This window comes from Pogoniulus pusillus, chromosome 16 (assembly GCF_015220805.1).
Source record: "Pogoniulus pusillus isolate bPogPus1 chromosome 16, bPogPus1.pri, whole genome shotgun sequence".
NCBI lineage: Eukaryota > Metazoa > Chordata > Aves > Piciformes > Lybiidae > Pogoniulus > Pogoniulus pusillus.
In genome coordinates, this window is record NC_087279.1 from 5,522,425 (window position 1) to 5,537,928 (window position 15,504).

The window sequence follows — 15,504 nt, forward strand, 5'->3', positions numbered from 1 at the left end:
CATTAAACTTTTATCTGAATAGGAAAGCTTTGTGTTTTCTTGACAGAACAGATTTGGTGGCTACTAATTTATGGCTGCAGTTGAAGAAACAGACGTCTGTCTGACATGTGCCATGTAGTTCAGCAGGTCACTAGTGACATCATACTTAAAGTCGTTATCTTTGCAAACTCTGCATTTTGTGTAGAAGCTTTTATTTATAGTCAGTCATTAAAATTGAGACCTGATATTTACTTTTTCTCTGCTTAGGTTAAAGAGTGAATATGAACAAAAAGTACCCTCCCGTTACCACCGAGCAGTTTACAAACTGTTATTCACAGGCAGCCTCTTTGAAACAATTAGGTGAAACCTTTATGGGCTTAAATGAGATGTGTTAGTTAATACATCTGGATTTTCCACTGCTAAGGAAGGATTCAACACTTCATCACAAGGGATGTCTTTTGTCTCTTCCTGTTTCTTGTCCTCATCACAGAGCAGGTAAAGCCTGTGGTTTGTGTGTTGGACTTGACGCAAGTTCTTCACTACCAGGACTGGGAGAGTTTTGGAGGGGGTTGGTGTTTGCCTCTATTACAGTAGCAGGAACATCCATACAGTCAGGGTTCTTGTCCATGAGCGACCATTTTGCTGGGCCAAATTCTGAATCATCCTATTGCTCAGGCCCTCATGCAATGCATGCTTTACCCAAGGCAGAGGAATTGCTTCTCTACAAGAAGATGCTCTTCCAAAGAGCAGGAGCTGCTATAAATGATGTATGAGGTCCCTAAAGGATGTAGTTAAGCTGTGCTGTAGGATGTCATCATCAAATCACTTGTCATCCACTGAGACATAAAAACTACTGGCCATGTCTTCAGGTCAACACAGACCTAAAGAGCCAGTGACAATAGCCCTCTACAAGAATCAAGTCATTAGGGTCTCCATGATCTCTTCTACATATTCCCCAGTCCTCCTCTGCCATCTTATCTCTGATGTCAAATGCTTTTACCCACAGCCATGCTGAATGTAATATTCTATGAGTGCTTAAAATTGAATGTGAGTGCTGGGAGCTTTTCCACACCTCGTTTGTCTGTGGAAGAACCAAAGCAGAATAGGATTGCCCCCAGCCCATCAGGATGGGCTTGGCAAGACCTGAGTCTCCTCCCCTTCAAGTAAAAGGGCTTCTCATAAGGCTTCAGAGCGCTGCCCCTCTTTAGGAAGGGTCACGAGAGATGAGAAGGACCCTTCAAAATTGAGTGGCTGGTTAATAACTGTAATGAAAATGATTTTTGACCAAAAACTATATATTGCCAGTTGGCTGAACTGCACAGTGTTCTTTCTGACTATTAACTAGGGCTGGGTTGTTTCCCCACCCCCTGCCCTAGATCTTACTGCTAAGATCAGTGGCCCATTTCAATTTTTATTGAAACAAATAAACCCAATAAAAACACTTTATGCTGAGAGCTGAAGCTCCACAATAAGAAAAGGGAAAAAAAAATTACTCTATTGAATTTATTGATTTATTTATTTACTCCAACTGGAAAATTGAGTATTGTGTTAATGTATTTTATAAGAATCACAGTGCTCGATGAAATGGCTAATTTATTTTAGCGTATACCTAAATAGCTGGCAATTTTCAGTGAGACAGGCTAATGAAAATGATGCTATGAAATTGTCTATACTATGAGGAGTGATGGAGTCAAGTTATTATTGGTTGAGTGCTACGACGAAGTGAACTGGCCATCATGTCTTTGAACTTTTGAACTGTGACTTGGTCCTATGATTTATGGATTCTGATATTGGCATGTTCAGTTAACTTTTTATTGGGGGGGGGGCTGTTGCACATGAGGCACAGATGGGTAGTGCGTGGTGTTGTTTCAGAGGTGTTTAGGTTACAGCAAGATGGTTGAAAAATGTGAAGTGCATTAATGGCGCAGGCACGTGCCATGTGGAAAGGCAGAGGGTACCACCAGATGTCAACACTAATGTTCTGAGTGCTGCGAGTTAGCCGAGCAGGAGCGAATTTGGCCGAGTAAGTGAGCGTTGTATTTGTCAGAGTAACGGTGTCTTTGTTCTGAATTGAGAGCTTGATATCATAGCAACTTTGTTTGCCTATCCACCTTAAACCTCTCCTCGCGGCGTATCTTATCACACCGGTGCCTGGTACAGGCAGAGAGCTTTGGTGATCTCTCTCATCAAGACCTTGCCAGAGGAGCGTTCTATTTTACCTGCTATTGAGTGTTGAAGGATGCTGAGTGGTGGTGCAGGCAGCTCAACAGCTTGTCCTGGGCTGCTGCACCAGAGAGCTGCCCCTATCTGCTGTCACCGAGACGCGCAGACTTGTTCTGTGGAATAGCTGCAGTTCCCTCGCAGGCTAGTTCTGAGCCTTGTCACGCAGCAGCCACCAGCAGCTGCCCTGTCTCTCAAAGATGCTACACTTGTTGCTCTTGATAATTTGCCTAGGACGTGGAATTGAGGTATTAAAATAATATAATTTGACTTGAAAGTGTTTGCCCACTGCAGAAGTTCTCTTTCGGCCGTGCTGGTGGGGAAGCCTTTGCATGGCGACTGCTCTGAGCTCTGTTTCTGATTAAACTGAATAACTCGACACCTGCATTTTACAATTTGCTTCAAGTGCTTTATCCTGTAAATCCAGCAACTTCAAAGCTTTAAAGCCAGCAGACTTGCAGAGGTTTGCAAAACTTAGCTCATCCCACCAGTTTGTTGTGAATTGTGTCAAACGCCACTGGACTTTTCTAGTGTCTTTGCCCTCCCCATCTCCAGTCACCCCTTCGTTCTGCCGTGGGTCTGGGCGATGCATGTGGGCACTATTGGATTATTTTTTTCTTTTCAGTGATTAAACTGTCATGTCTTTATTTGGCTATTAAAAGTGCTTCCCCCCCCCCCCCCCTCCTTTTCCCGTTGTGACCCATAACGTTTTGAGCAGCGAGCAGTTGGGAAGCTGAGACCACTTGCCTTAACCCCATCCCCTTTTTTAATTCCCTCCTCTGTATTTATTTATTTCTTTTAAACTGGCCTGCTTAAGGCAGCAGACAAAACTAGTGGGAAAGGGCTAAAAACAGGACTGACACTATTTGCTTGGGGGGGGGGGGAGGGAATATTTCCATTTCATCGCAACTCTGTTATTGTTTACTTTGCCATACACATCCTAATATGGTTACCTCCCTGTCAAAGCGGCCGAGCCGGGCTGAGGGGCCCCCTCGGGGAGACGCTTCCAACTGCTGCTCAGACAATAAGAAACAAACGGCGCAACTCCACAAAAGGGCTGCCCGGAAAATAAGTGTCAAATAAATCCTGCAGAACTCTTCCTTCCCGGCACCCGGCTCTCCCCCCACCCCCCACCCCGCCCCGTATGTAACCTGCGCGGTGCCCGGCGGGGCTTGGGGAGAGCGGGGTGGGGGGGTGGGGGGGGCTGTTGGTGCGGCGGGGCGCGTTGGGTGCGATCGTGTCCCCGGCTCTGCCCGTGGATCATCCCGGCAGTGGGGACGGGGGAGCGGCGTGGAAGGAAGGGGCGGGGGTGTGTGTGTGTATGTGTGTGTGTGGAGGTAGCGCGGAGGGGGCCTCGCGGCGGGACGTCTCCGCGCCCGCTCCGCGCCGTGCCAGGTGCCGCCGGCCCCGCGGAGCCCCCCGGGCAGCCCCCGCTGAGCGGCGGCGGCGGCTCCCGTGGCGGTGCCGGTTGTTATCTGCAGCGCCAGAACAAAGGTAGGTTGTTCAACTCCGCGCTCCGGGGGAGGGACAAGTTATTTTTGGAGGGTTGTCTTCCCAGTGCATGACTGGTTGACCTAAAAGGAGAAGGGGAAGAAGGAGGAAAAAAAAGCCAACAACCCAACCCAGTACCAAAGCCCTCGCTGGAGTTGGAGGAAGGAGCGGGCGTGCAGGGGAGCAGCTTTATGGAGCGTAGTTTGATTTTTATGCAACTTAAAGAAGCCGGAGCCCCCTCCTCCCCCCTTCTCCCCCCTTCTCCGCCCTCCTTCCCTCCCCCCCTTCCCCCAGTGTCTTGTTATTTCTAGAAAATTGGCGTTGCTAAAATACTTTAATCTGTGTGCTCTGCTTTATTCTTTCAAATAGTGATTTTTATGGTTTTGTCTTTCTGCGTTTGTGGGTTTCCATGCGCATACTCCTCTTGGCAGCTCTGAATTTCTGTGAATGCTAAATAAGCTGTTGTAGGGCTGAAGAGTGAGGGGTAATTTTTACCCGAGGATTGTAACTTTTCGGTTGGCATAGAGTCCGAGGTACCGCAGCCCTTTCTGCGCCTGGCCAAGTGCTTCCGTGCCCTGCGAGGAGTTATCGCTTTTCTTAAACCATCCCTTTATGACATTTTTTTTTCTTTCTCCTTTTTTTTTTTTTCCCCTTCCTTCTTTTTTTAAAGCCCATGTGTGGTTCAGCTTCAGTGGGTGCTTTTCTCATCCTGCAGCCTGAAACACTCTTAGGTGTTGCTGCGCTCTTCGGTTTGTTTAGAGAACGCAGGGAAATACTAATACAGAGCAGTAAAAGCAGAAAGAGTGGCGTGCCTTCCCTTCGGGGGAGTCGGCGAACCTGTCCACTTTCATACTGAGAGGAACAAGAGAGCAAATCCATAATTCAGTGCAAGAGCGAATGGACTGGCGGTGATAGATACGCTGGGTGTTATGTAACTTAATCAGAAATACATTTTTGATCGTAGGAGCGGACGCTGCGCTCGCGGGTATAAATACAGATCTAGGTAAGTCTGGGGAAGAGCGCTTCCCTTCCAGCCTCTCTCACGCAGCATTGTCTTCCATCCCCGACTGCTGCAGGATTTTGGAAGGGATGCAGTTTATTCCTAAATTAAGGATCACTCAAAAAAATATGTTAAATACATGTTGTGTTGCTGAATTTGACTCTCCCTCTTGCTGACTGCTGCCTGCCTTGCCAGTTGTTAGGGGATATCTGGATTATTTATTTTTAGGAAGTCTTAGCTCCAGAGCAAACCTGGGTAACTAAACTGTTCTTTTTTCATTCTTTTTTCCCCCCTTCTTTCTTTCAAAATATTATTTCTTCCTCATTCCTGGAGATTTCTTTACTCTGCCTCTATTTATTTTTCTGTTGAGCTATGCAGCCTGACCTGTGCTAGTCAAAAACTCTTTTTAAAAATGAAAGACCACATCAGATAATGTAACTAAACTTTTGTGTGTGCCCCCCCCCCAAACTTCTCTAAAACAAGAGATTGATTTTTCTTAAACCCCACATTACCACACATTAGCAATAAACACAAATAAATGCATTTTGTAAAATCAAAGGATGTCTTTTTCAACACATTTCTAGTTTTTTTTGCTTTTTGGGCCATGTAGGGGATGATAGGAATTAGTAGCCTTTAATTAGACGTGGAGATATTCACATTTTACAGGGATTTATGTTAGAACATGGAATGGCGGGTGGCTTGTTTCCTCATTATGAATACTCCCTGCACATAATGAGGTTCATCATTAGTTGATGGAGTGAATTTGCCCTAGCTCTACCTTGAAAGGCACATAATTTACATACTACTTCAGAGCTTAGGCTTTAATGGATTCCTCGATGAATAAAATGAAAAGCTACTTTCTTTAAATTTTTGAACAGTGTTTTGATAATACGGATTTAATAAGACATTCAATTTCCTTGTTAAGTATATTTGAAAGTGCATTCCCAGTTTTAGCACCAAATATACTTCCCCATGTCGCTTTCTATAATATTGAGTAACACGTAATCAAATATATCAGTGTAAACATTTTGAGGGACATAGGGGGATGATTTTACTCTGCACGTGGAAAGTGGCCCTGGGCTCCTGTGGCCGTGGTACCCTCGTGGTAACTACCAACCCCGAGGCTGCTAGAGCTCACCTACACTGTCAAAATACCACAGAATTGGGCTTGCTCCTGCCTAACGGCTCATTCTGCCTGAGGAGTGCTTTAACTGTGTATTTACTGTGTACATTTGTAGTGATGGATCTGTGGAAATGTGTTGCTGGCTGTCAGGCTGACAGTGACAAACCTACTGGTTCCACCTCCCTCTTTATTTTAATGAGACTAGAACAGCAAAAACTTCTCTGGTGTAGTTCCACCTCTGAAACTGCAGCGTAGATATGATTAGATTAGAGTAAATTGAATTGTAGGCTGCCTAATGTGTTATCATGTTATCAGCTTACTCCAGCCCTGGTCTACAGGGTAGAGTTAGCAAGACATCTTCTTCTGCTTCTTCCCTTCTTGCTTTCTCCATGTGTGGGTGGATGGGGGCCGCAGCGCTGAGCACATCCCATGCGTGGAGCAAGCTGGGCATGGCCAGCACCTCTCCTCTCTGACACTTGCTAGTGCAGTGGAAGAGTCAGAGAGGCAAAAAATCCAAAGCGAGGGCTTGTTTTGATAGAATGTTTTATTACCTGAAAATGATGAGCATATATTAACGTTAATAGAATAGTCTGTGTCATTCTTTTTTAGGCAATTTACTGCTGCTGCAGACCTGTCTGCTTCAAAATCTTTCTCTGTTCTAAAACATATATTTGTTTAGGGAGTTTTCATTGAAGTGTACATGACAATTACAGCTGTTCATTAACAAAATTGGGTATTTGTTTTAAACTTTAACCAATCACTTTGATATGCTAATTATGGTGTAATTTAATTTGAGCCCTGTAATGATGATGCCGTTATTATGGACATAAATGATGCAGTTAAGCTGAGAGTAATCTCATTTGCATACTGTACATGCCAGTAAATTAAGCCCTTTCTTCGACTGCTTCAGCTTTAATTTTCCACTTCTTTTCACACAGCGCCTTTTCAGCCAGTCTCTTATAAGCCCACTTTGTAATAGTGCTGATGACTGTTTGATGTGGAGAGTTGCTGCACCACAATAATGCAAGACACAAGATGTAACATTTAAAGGATTCATTATCTTACTGAGTGTTGCTTTAAGAAGCTGGGATTAAAAAGGGTGGAAGTGTCCTCTCCGTGGAGCAGTGTGGGTCTTCCCGCAAACAAATGCAATCTTTATTTCCCCCCCTGTTTTCTCGGTGCATCCTAATGCCGAAAGGGATTCTCTAGGGCATCCTGGCCTGGATCAGCATTAGCGTGGCTAGCAGGTCTAGGGAGGTGATTGTCCACCTGCCCTCAGCACTGGTGAGGCCTCACCTTGACTGCTGTGTCCAGTTTTGGGCCCATCGCTGCAAGGAGGACATGGAGGCACTGGAACGTGTCCAGAGAAGGGCAGCAAGGCTGGTGAAGGGTCTAGGGCACAAGTTGTGTAAGAAGTGCCTGAGAGAATTGGGGTTGTTCAGCCTGGAGAAAAGGCGGCTCGGGGCAGATCTTCTTGCTCCTTACAGCTATCTGAAAGGAGGTTGTAGTGAGGTAGATGTTGATCTCTTTCTCATACTAACTAGTGACAGGATGAGGAAAAAAAGGCCTCCAGTTGTGCCAGAGGAGGACTAGGTTGGACGTTAGGAAAAATTTCCTCTCCAAAAGGGTTGACCAGGCTGTCCAGGGAAGTGGTGAACTCACCAACCCTGGAGTGATTGAAGAGATGTGTAGACAGGGTGCTAAGGGGTGTGGTTTGGCAGTGGACTTTGTCGTGTTATGTTAATGGTTGGACCCAATGACCTTGAAGGTCTTTCCCAGCCTGAACGTTTAATTCTATGATTCTAAAGCCTTCACCGTCTTAGCCCTATAGAGCAACATAGAGGGTCTGACCTTCTCTGTAGGATATTCTGTGATGCTCCACTGTTGCAGAAAAGTTACTGGGTACAATTTGCAGTTTCACAGAGATGGGAGAGACCAGATTATTCCTTGTGTTGGGAGTGTGAGCTCTAAATCTACCTATGTGATGTACCGCCACATGGAATTGAAATCTTCAGTATTGGGTTTTTCATTCTATATAATCCCCAGATTCTCCTTTCCTGGCCCTTACATGAATCAAACTTAATATCAGGTTAATTTTGAATTTAAAAATAATGGTGTTTGTGTGTTGTTACACCTGCTGATGTTAGTGGGGAAAAAAAAAAAAGAGGGTTTGAAAGAATAAAAGGCACCACCACCAAGCAAAAATGAACTGGTAAGTGCTGGCTTAAATGGTTAATCTTTTTCCAATTTACCATGTTGTCATTGAGCTAAAGTATTCTCATAACACTGTGGCACACAAAGAAATCATGTGAAATAAACAGGGCTCTTTTTATAGCTGCTTACTATTATGGTTAGATATTTTCATAGTTTAATACCTCTGGAAGTAAAGCCTGTCTCAAGTTTGTAGCAGCAGTTGGCCTCTCAGAAAGCCATTGTTGTGTGGGTAACCAAGTTAACTAAAGATCATTATTAAAACCTTGCAATCCTTTCCTTACACAGGGTCCCATGACCAAAAATAGCTCATGCAGTTGCCCACAAACATGCAAGTTAATAACTTCCTGGGTGAACAGTGTAAAAACTGCTGATTTCCAAAGCATGCACATCGCCCTCGCCTCCACCCCTTTACGGTACGCTGCAAACAAATGGGAGGGTCTGCTGTGTACCAACTGTCCAGCAGTTAACAAGAGTTCAGTTTTTATGGTTCCCGCCTACACTTGGTCTCAGCTCAGCATTTCTCACATGCCATTTTGTTTTCCAGCAGCCATTCCATGGTAGCTTGACCATGCACATGCGCTGGCTGTGGTTGCGCTGCAGTGAGGTGCAGCCCAATGGTGATCTAACTGCCCTGCTGAATTTGTCACCCCCCCCTTTCTGGGTTAAAAAACATGGTAATCATTCCCCACGAGCCTACTGCCCTGAGCACCAGCTATGCTGGCATATAGGATTCAGGTTCTTCTTTTGTTCCTCTTCTGTGGATGGCCAGCACAAGGAAGAGCGTTTGTGGAGACAAGTACAAGCACAGGGCATGGTCTGGTTCTTGGCTGTCACAGGGCCCTTGCTTTCTACCAGAGCTGAGATAGAGACATATGCCAGCCAGTTCTTCAGGGTGGACTACCTCAGATTGCAGTGTCAAAGCTTGGGGTCCACTTCAGCAAAATGTGCCCAGAAAACAAAAGGCTTCCCTAGTTCCTTCTCCGAGGCTGTCAGGCTAGACCTGGGGTTCAGATGTGAGCACGCAGCAGAGACAAAACTCAGCAGCTCTTCCCTTGCCCTTTGTGCTTAGAGCCCCAAGCTACTCAGGTTGATGATGAAATGCTGTGCTAGCTGACTCCACCCAAGGGCACAAGGAGAAAAGGAGTTTCTCACAACACTGGGCAATGCAGACCAAGCTCTCCCCAGGAACTCCAGAAGGTCAGAAATACTCCAGTATAATTATGGAAAAATTCATCCTTTAAAGCTTGTGAAAAAAGAGTTCTTGACTTCATCTATTCTGTCAGTGTCCCTGTAGTTCAACCCTTTCTTTTTCTTCTAAAGAGAATGTATGTTTTGCTTCAGGATGTCATAGGCTGCAAAGGAGGTGCTGTGTCTTCAGCTTCTGTAGCAATGAGTATGCTGATCATCTGTGTCTTAGGTCACAGAGAGCTTTCTGGCCCAAGCAGACAGGTGAAAGTGGGATGGATTGAGAGGAGTGGTAAGAGAACTCTTTTGACACTCTTTGGCATTTAGTGGATGTAACAATGATCTGTACGGTGTTCTGTGGAGAAACCTCAGTGTTAATCTTCTTGGGAGGTAAAAATATTTCTCACAAAGTGATTTTGGTTGTAAGTGTGGTCTTTACAAAGGGAGTTTCAGGCATAGTTTCTCCTACCCCCTTTATCCTAATAAAACATGTTATCCTTCCTCCCTTCGCAGGACCTTTGGAGCTTTTTTCTGGATAAAGAAACTAATTTATGAAGGTGATTTTCCCCTGTATCATTCTCCCTCTTTAATCTGATCCTGGATTGCAATTTTCAGTAAGCTTCTCCTTCCACACTTTGCAACCTTTTCAACCCAATCAGGTGGGAAATTAAAAGTGATACCAGTTCAGCTGATGTACTGTGCAGCCCTGCTTGAGCATTTCTGTCTAGTGCAAGATTGTTGGATTCAGAGAATTTTTTCACATTAGGTAATGGCAGCCTTCTACAGAAAGTTATTTTGGGGAGTTTTGGGTCTCATGGGAGATAATTTCTCCTTTTACAGCTTTGTTTACAAACAGCTTTGTTCTTCCCCTTTTCCAGCAAAACAAGTATTTCTTTACAGAAATACTTATGGTTGAGAGCAAAGCCACTGAACCTCCCTCTAGAATCACAAATAGAACAGATTAAAGAGTAATTTATCATATGCTAATATACTTACCCCATCAAAGTCATGGGCGTCAAGACATAGAAACAAAAATAGACCTCTGATCTCTATCTCTGTAATGCTTTTCAGCATAGAGTCTCTTATTGTTATCCAGAGAAAAAAGCTCAAGGAATTTGTGATTGTGTTTACCACTAGCTAAGGAGAAGAGTTGTCTGCCATTGAAATTACCCAAGTGCCAAACTGTTGCCTTTCCAAGTCTGCCTGAACCAAATTCACTGCAGGCTTTGAAGTGTGAAGATTTCATGCTCCCATTCTTGTCAGTTCGTTCCTATTTGTAAACACTTCTTTTTGTGGCTGTAGGTGGTGGACAGGTATTTATGATGAGAAGCCCTTGGAAGTACCCACAGATGCTTTGCTTTTCCAGCATGAGAGACCTTTGTAGCAGTTCCCAGTGGCAGGTGGTTGGCTGACCCGGGGAGCATCCTAGAAAGGGTGATGTTTTGGAAGTCTGTGCGAGTCTGCCTGTTGCTGCTGGTCCTGGATGTACACAAAATAAAGTGGTCCAAGTCAAGTAGCTGTTGGGGTTTCTTTAATCTACAAGCTTTTAGTTCTTCTGGCTGCACATATTCTCTTCCTTTTCCAGCAGCAGTTTTTCCTGTGACTGGAGAATGTGAATGCCTGTCTAAACTGGCTGAGTGGACAAAGCAATGTGATGAAATCTCATTGAACAAACATGCTTCAAGCTGGTAGTAAAAGCGCTTGGGTTGAGCCACGTGCTTAGCCCCTTCACTTGCTCCTGCTGTTCGTCTCCCACCTGGGGACTACATAGAGCAGCAGTGTAGGTGCGCACATGCTGTGTGGTCACCAGCTCTTCTTGTGGTGTGTGCCTGCCTCAGGTGCAAGTCTTCAGCTCTGGCTCTGTTGAATTTGGCTCTGCCTTGGTTTCCCCTCCAAATTAAACCCTTACCCTAAGGATGGCCTTTCAAAAATCGTGTTCTTTTTTCCAGAGAGCTGCACATTCTTGAGCTGGGCTGCTTGTGTAGTTTCCTGAGATCATCACTTTGAGGAAGCTGACTAAAACAAATGCTGCTTTCAGGTGCACAGCCTAAATCAAAAGCAGCTCTGTTTGAGGCCTCTGAAGTTCGTCAAGGCTTTACCATTATTAACAACCATATGGTCCCAGGCAGTGGTCTTCTGTTTTGCATGGGGGAAGGGCAGTGTCTACTGGCCCTGGGTTCTTCTGCTCCAGGGGTACAGTGTGCAAAGGCCTGCTACAAACACAGAGACTTTGTTGATGTGGCTCCAACAAACACATGCTTAGTAGCCAGTGCCAGAGCTGTCGGAGATGGGACAACCAATCTTGTCCTCCTTGCACAGATGCTTGCATGAGAAAGACCAACCTGAAGGCAGTCTGCCAGCTAGAGAAACTCGCCTGCTTCTTTGCAAACAGAATGTAGCCATGGGCTTTGGGAGTAACAGGAAGGCTGCATATGAGGAGTTTCCTAGGCTTCATGCCGAGGTAAGGCTGGTTGTGTATGTTCAGCAAAGCTCAGATAGCCACTGTTCATCTCTTCCAGCTGTGGGACATTTCTTCTGTTGATGGATGTCTGCTTTTGAAAAGCTGTGGTTGAATCTGGGTGGGTGCACTACAGGCTGGGTGAAGGAAGCCAATACAAAGGAGTGAGCAGTCTCTCCCAGCTTTACATTGCTTTTACAATGAAACAAATACAAAAAGGAAGAAGAAAACGACAGTGACCTAAATTGGTGCCAAATGTATGGGATTCTCTGTGTGTGCAGGAAGGAGAAACCTATGTCCTGCAGCTCTCCCTTGGAAAATGACTTGTTCTGTATTTAGAACCCATGTGGAGGATGACCATATAAATGTGGTTAAATGGCGTAGGATTCTGATCAAAGGGGCAATTACAGGTAATGAAATAGGAAATATAATTATTGTTACCATTTCAGATCTTGTAGCCAGGGAGAAACTCAGCAGCCAAACAGAGAAAAAGCCCTTAGCACTAAGAAAAGAAGCAAACCCCAGATTTCAGCTCGTTTGGCTCTGTAGATAAAGATGGAAAGTAAAGATGGATTTCCTAGAGTCTCTGAATTCCCAAATAAATAGTAATTAGAGGAGCTGAGAACAGCCTAACTGTTGGCTAAGCTGAATTACGGCAGAAACTGAATTCCCAACTTCTACACGAGAAAATGTACCCAAGTTGGAGCTGTAGCTGGGTTATTTTCACCAAATGTCCAGCACATATGCTGCGCTTGCTTTTATTGTTCACCGTTATGGTGTCATGTCTCGCTAGATTGTGCTTTGCTACACACCTCCACCCCCTGACAAACTGGCCCTATATATACATGTAGGCAGAATATAGGGAATTAAACTGTGTGACAGTGAACTTCTGGGTTGGGTTTTTTTTTTTTTTATATGCTTGACAAATGTTTTTTAAACATGGTATAAATACATGGTGCAGTAGAATTGAAGCGTTTGAGGGGCACGTTTTACTCCCAGATGAAATGTGTGTGTTTTGGCATTGGATTCCTCTGGAGGGTTGGTTTTTTTTTTTCCTCCCCCTAGAAGAAATATTTAATATTTTAATGACACCTCTGTTTAGATAATACAGGTTTGGACAGTATTCTCCTCTGTACCTTGTGGAGTTCCTACTGACACGCCTGGACAAACCTCACCACCTAAAACCCTCAGGCCAGATTTTGGCTTTTGGTGTCCTCAGAGGGAGGGATTGTAGCTGCTAATCCTGTAATAGTAAGTTTCTTCAAGGTAGCATCTTCTGTCCTCCCACGGGTTATATTCTGGGTTTTACCTGACAGTGTGAATATTGCTTTTCAAAGGCAATATAAACCCTTCTGCAGGCTCTACTCATCCCTGCTTCCCCTCCCTGGGTCTTGCCCGGACGTTTCTCTTGTTCCTTGCTGTAGCTGTCATCTTTTTTTCTGATTATAAGGGTCCATCTCTCCTAAACCTATTCCCTGCAACCTACCTGATTTGCAACTGATGCTTCTCCAGAGGCAGGACAAGGGCAGCTGGGCTGATGCCATCACTCTTCAAGGCTGTGAGGTCATGCATTCAGTCCCCTTGCCGAAATGCCGAAGCCTATTTAGAATCAGAGATGTAAATGCTCCACTCAAAAGTAATAATTAAAAAAATAATCTCATGACTGAGTTCTTGGGAGGAATGGGCATGTCAGCGGGCATGGGCTCTTGCCTGTTTTGGTAATGCATTTCAGGGAGTGTTTGTAAGCTTAGAATACTTAAAGTGCAAATAGTTTCCTCACCCTCTTCCCTTCCACAGGTGGGTGAGCAGCTCAGGGACACAGCATGGGCCACAGACACCTTATCCCAGCTTCCTCCTTGACTTTTCCCAGCTATGCTAGCTAGGTTACTTGGAGCGAATGCTTCAGTGCACACTTGGTCCCATCACACCCATCTGCATGTCAGGCTCTCCGATGAATGGGGGCTTTGGCCGCCCGAGAGCTCCGGTAGTAACAGCTCATCTACTTTATAGACCTGTTGTAAGCCCTAATTAACTCGTGGTCGTGAGGCATTTGGTATCACTCAGATACATGGGACCTAAGAAATGTTGCGAGGTTTTGTTTTTCACCTGCAGGGTAGAAGCTCTCCTTCCCCACCCCCAGTGCAGCCAAAGCTCCATCCGCCTTTCAGTGTGGAGTCGCACCTGAAGGCTGTGGGCTTTGTAATGCACTCAGGTGAGGCTTTGATATGTTAGAAAACCCCTTCAGAAAACTGCAGGAAAAATGTTTCGTTTCCTTAGCATTTGGGGCAGAAATGTGCTGCAGATTAATCCTCTTTGGAAAGAGATTAGGAAATGTTCACTCCTCCTCCCTCCTCATGTAAGAGTAGGTAATGTTTATTCTTTCTTTATTAACTACAGACGTCAGAGAAAAAGGACTGTTGCCCTTTGATTTTATTTACAAGGCAAAAGTGAAAACTTGTTTGATCATATCATGGCTGTTTAGCTTCAGTGTAAGAGTGGAAGGGAATCTGTTTCCAAGCCCTATCATGTCTAAATGCATTTTTTTCCCTTCTATTTAGTTATCTCTGAATTTTAAATGCAACATCCTTGGCCTTACTTATTTGTCAGGTTGACTGAAATTGCTTCATGCTCTGCTTACAGAAATAAGCTATTTAAAATGAAATTGTCTCCAAGAACTGAGGGATTTTTCTGACTGTCAACTCAGGAATCTTGGGTTTTGCAGAAATGATCCATTACGGAGCAAAAGCTGTTCAGAAAACTTGCTGTTGTTTTTCAGCAAGGCAAGAGGAGGCTTGGGGTTTGATAGGCTCTTGTTAACATTCATGTTCTTGGGCAAGGCAAGATTTTTTTTCCCCTTGTTTCTTGCAGACTTCTCCTAGTAAGGTATAACTTGAGAAAAACGGAGGGCTGCTCACGTGAGTTTTACTGCTTGCAGCCAACATGCTCACCTGAGCTCATATTTGGCTAGGATGCTCAGTTGGAAAAGCAAAGACCTCCAGCAGCCATGTGCCCTGCTGTAGTGATGCCAGTTGTGAAACCCCTTGCTTTTCAGGGCTCTCTTTGAAAATGTTATTTGTTAACAGAAAATGAGTAGTTTTCAGCTGCCAACTGATTGCTGCTAGGAGAGCAGTGTGTCAGTGCTGGGTCGATTTGGCCATCTTTTTGCTGCTGGGTTTTACTCACTGTTTGGTGGATATGAAGCTGTTCTCTGTGTGTACCACCAGCTACATCTCAGATGTGGCTGTGTTAGCCCAGCAAAGTGAAGAGCCCATTCAGGTGCCGAACAACAGTTGTTTTTCAAAGGAAAAGCACCAGCAGGGACATGCTTTCCCCAGGCGGATGGAGTGGAGGCCTGACCTGACATCTAGGAGATGCTGTGTGCATTCCAGCAGGCAAGTTCAGCTTTCCTGGCACCACAGCAGTTTCTCTCTCTCACTTAACTGCTCCATTTCCTTGACAGGTTCCCTGCATTTACTGTCCTAGAGGTAGGTTCAGAGGAGAACACAAAAGCCTGGCTGGTTTGGAAACTGCTCGGTTTACTTGGCATCCACTGAACCCTCAAGCTGCACCATGGTCTAACTTGCAAGGCCTTAGAGGCTTTGCCCATTTCTAACGGTTCAGCTTTTGCCAGAGATGTATTCTGCTCTTAAGTATTGATCTCTCACACCTTCAAGAGCTTAAAATTGGTTAGGATGCTTTAATTCAGTGCAGTAATGCAGTGGTGATTCACCTTACTTAAATATGTGATATAAAGACTAGATGATGGTCTAAAGTTGACAGGAAGGGTAGGATTAATCAGAGGACCTTGATGATGCAATTAGCCTTGAGAGGGAA

At 44.8% G+C, this 15,504-nt stretch overlaps 1 protein-coding gene across 21 annotated transcripts in view; it reads left to right on the forward strand.

Annotated features, from left to right (window-relative positions):
• The window catches only part of FOXP1 (forkhead box P1), a 434,335-nt gene that overhangs the window by 218,073 nt on the left and 200,758 nt on the right, over window positions 1-15,504 (forward strand). The window lies entirely within an intron of this gene.